The sequence below is a fragment of the Delphinapterus leucas genome, chromosome 2 (genome assembly GCF_059928025.1).
Source record: "Delphinapterus leucas isolate spDelLeu-1000000601 "Yukka" chromosome 2, BTC_Dleu_Yukka2, whole genome shotgun sequence".
NCBI classification, from domain to species: domain Eukaryota; kingdom Metazoa; phylum Chordata; class Mammalia; order Artiodactyla; family Monodontidae; genus Delphinapterus; species Delphinapterus leucas.
Window position 1 is genome coordinate 45,395,942 of NC_143130.1, and position 3,890 is coordinate 45,399,831.

Genomic DNA, 3,890 nt, shown 5'->3' on the forward strand with positions numbered 1-3,890 from the left:
GCACTGAGCACAAGGTTATTATTACCATGGCCTTCTTCATTATCAAGGTTGTTAGGGCACAGTTTCAAGGAGGTAGGACAAATGGATGTCACTGCTATTTTGAAAAAGAATTGTCAACATTTATAGGAGCACTTGTCTAAATGCTGTTCTATATGTATTAACTCAACAACACTGTGAGGTAGGTACTATTCTCATCTCTATTTTATAGATTAGGAAATTAAGGCACAAACACAGTCACACAGCTAAACAGTGGTGGAAACGGGATGCCGCCTTAGGAGGTCTAGATCTAGATCTAGAACTTGTGCACTGAGCCACTGACTGTGTCAACCTCCTTCCAGGGCATAAATCCAGTCAACTTGGTTCACTATATTAAGAAAGAGAAGGGAAATGGTGAACCTAGAGAGCAGGGCAGAATAAAGTGATTCATACTGCTGAAGGAAAGGAGGCACAGAAGCCAATCAAACATTTTCACTTTGGCTTAGTGTTTTATCAGAAATGTGCATAGAATTTTTCATTCTCCATAGTTAGCACTGAGTATAATATAATACAATATAAATAATGTAATATAATATAATATGTGTGCATATATAATATTTTAAATATTATTTGCACTTGCTTTTATTTGATGCTCTAGGAAGATAGACTATGTTTGTTGGCTTTGAGTAATCTTATTTCCTTCTCTGTTTCTTTGATATATATATATATATATATATATATATATATATATATATAGCACATATATATATTAGTCAAAAGACTTGGGTGCAAATCCAGGCTCTACCATTACTAGTTGAATGACCATAGGCAAGTTATTTAAATAACTTGAGGCTTGATTTCCTCATTTATAAGAAAAGGATGACAAGAATGTTGCAAGATCTTGCAAGGTTCAAATGAGGTAACTGTGAAAGTGCTTTGTAAAACCACTTGCTGGTTATTATATAATGGCAGGGGTAGTGTCTTTCTCATCTGTATACTCTTCATCTCCCAGCAGTACCTTGTGTTCAGGAGACAATTTTATAGATATTTGCTGAATTATTGAGTAGGGGGAAAAAGAAGCAAACAGCAAACGTTTTACGTCATATATAATGTGATGTAATTTTTTTGTTTTTTGCTGTACCACATGGCGTGCAGAATCCTGGTTCTCTGACCAGGGATCGAACCCTCACCCCTTGTGGTGGAAGCATGGAGTCTTAACCAATGGACTGTCAGGGAAGTCCCCCTTTGCCATATATTTATTGCAGGTGTTCTTTGTGCCAGGCATTGTGCTGCAGGAGTGTCCTCAGGTGTGCTTGAACTCCAGAAGCATAGGCTTAGAGCATAGATAAGTTGTAGTACTCCTTCAATCTGCATTCAAGGAGGATCTGCCTTCTCCAGTATATTGACTTTCCTAGTTCCTTTGGAAGGTGGACTCTCACTGAGATGCCATTAAACATCTGAATATACATTTAAGCGTCCATGTTCTTATTGAATACACATCAAGAAACCATCTGATGACTTGTGTTCTGATTCACGTGTTTTACACGCTTGAGTATTTTGGTCAGTGTGGTAATGTTACTCATTATAAATTAATAAACCGACATTCTGATTGACTCACCAGTCTGCAAATTGTGTTAATATGAGATCACATCTGAGAAATGATGACATTCTTTCTGATTCTTTTTTTTTCTTTTTTGGAGCAAATAATTTTTATTATTATTGTTTTCTTTTACAAATGCACCGAAGAGTCATGCAATGCTGCCAGCATCGGATGCAATCCTGGGCCACAAGTCTGCACATTCCCTTGCAACTGGTCCTGTGATGGCAGAACCTTTCATCTCGCCTTTATTGTTTACTATGACCCCTGCATTATCTTCAAAATAAAGAAACACACCACCTTTTCTCCGGTATCACTTTCCTTGTCGAATTACCACTGCTGGATGTACCTTCTTTCTGAGCTCTGGTTTGCCTTTCTTGACTGTGGCCATCATCATGTCACTCACACCAGCAGCAGGAAGTCTACTCAGTCGTCCCTTGATCCCCTTTACAGAGATGATATACAGATTTTTGGCTCCTGTGTTGTCAGCACAATTGATCACGGCTCCAACCGGAAGACCCAAGGAAATCTGGAATTTTGCACCAGAGGACCCACCACATCCTCGCTTCGACATCTTGAACGTCTTCTTTCTGATTCTTGATGTACAAATTACTTGCCTAAGGAATAGCCTCCGGAATTTGTTGAGTTTACCAAAATAATGTTACCTTTTGAGTTCTACTGGTGCCTGGTTGGTTTGCATGGACTTTCTTTGAAAATACAGTATAATCAAATTTCCAGACAAGTCACAGTTCCTACAACGGGTAAAGAAAAATAAAGAGCCAATACTGTTCTTAGATTTGAAAATATTAGCAATAGTGGTTCTATTCTCACTGGACATTTTGAGATTCATTCACAACACTTTGAGTTTCACCCATGCTGATGTACTTAGCTCTGATTCATTCTATTTTCTCTGCTGTACATATTCATATAGCAGAATGAACTTATGAATATACCACAATTTTTCATGTATCTATTCTATTGTTAGTAGACATTCTGTTGCTTTCAGTTGACTTGCTTTTACAAAACATGCTGCTTGAACACTCTTGTTCATGCCTCTCAGTGCACGTGTGGATTCAAAGGTTTCTTTAAAAAATCTAGGTTTGAAACCGCTGTGCCAGATTGGATACAAATATTCAAATTTACTAGGTTATTTTCAAGTGTTTATACGATTCTCAGTGGATTTTGAGGCCAAAAATGAATCAATAAATGCTACAATTCATAGTAAGTTTGTAAACATGAAGTTTACAAAAGAAACTTTTGAACAGGTTTTCAGGCAAAAATGATGGGAAGCTCTGTAATTTAGGACAAATAGAATCTGTATTTTATTGATTTTGTACAAGTAAAACAAGATGGTTTCAAAAAGGAGGTAGAACGATGAACATCTGAGAGTTGAATTTCAATGAATTGTTAATTCATTTGCCTCTAGTCTAGATGGTCTGTTAAGAATTTTTCCCACAGCGACATAAAACGATTGAAGCTTTCATATCATTTTCTTGCAAAGCACAAGACCTCTTATAAACCAAGTTTTCTTCCCCCCGAAAAAAAATTGCCAAAAAAAGCTTTTCTTATGAAATTGATAAATTTTATCACAGGGATCAAAACTATAGAGGAACCATTCAGAGGAATACTCTTCAAATAAAAAGACGTACAAGTACACTATTGCTAAAGAGCTTGAAAAACGTCCTGAGAGTTAACGACAAGCATGATGTTCTGCAGGACCCAGAAAGGGATGCTGACAGGCTGAGTGTATTATGACAATGTTGGATGCCGAATAATATAAACAGTGTACAACGTGGAAGAACCATTGCCACTGCCTGGGAATTGTGGGAGACACCTGACTTTACATATGGATATAGCCACTCAGGGGTTGTCTTAGTTTCCTGGAGCCATTGCAAAAAATTACAACAACCTGTTCTGGAAACCAGAAGTCCAAAATCAGCTTTACTGGGCTGAAGTCAAGGTTTGGCAGGGTCACACTCCCTCCAGAGGTATTAGGGGAGGTCTATTTCTTGGCTCTTCCAGCTTGTGGTGGCTGGTCTGTGACTTAAAACCATTGATGTTTTTGCATCATTTTCAAGCAACTCATGCTTTCTTTGGCCTGTAACTGCATCACTCCAATCTCTGCTGCTGTCCTGCGATGGAGCTGGTGTACCAATTTAAGAATATGTGGATTAGGACCTACTGAATGTGGAGGCACAAACCACCCACAAGCACCCCAGCTCCCACTTTGGGGAAGTGAAACCCACATCCACATCAAGAAAGTAGAGTCACAAGATGTATTACAGATCTCAGAAGCAAGGGGACGCAATGAGCCAGG

General features: G+C 38.3%; 1 pseudogene; it reads right to left on the reverse strand.

The window, feature by feature from the left end:
- Positions 1–1,243: 1,243 nt before the first annotated feature.
- LOC111187343 (large ribosomal subunit protein uL14 pseudogene) lies at positions 1,244–2,213 on the reverse strand (annotated as a pseudogene).
- Between the last annotated feature and the right edge of the window lie 1,677 nt (positions 2,214–3,890).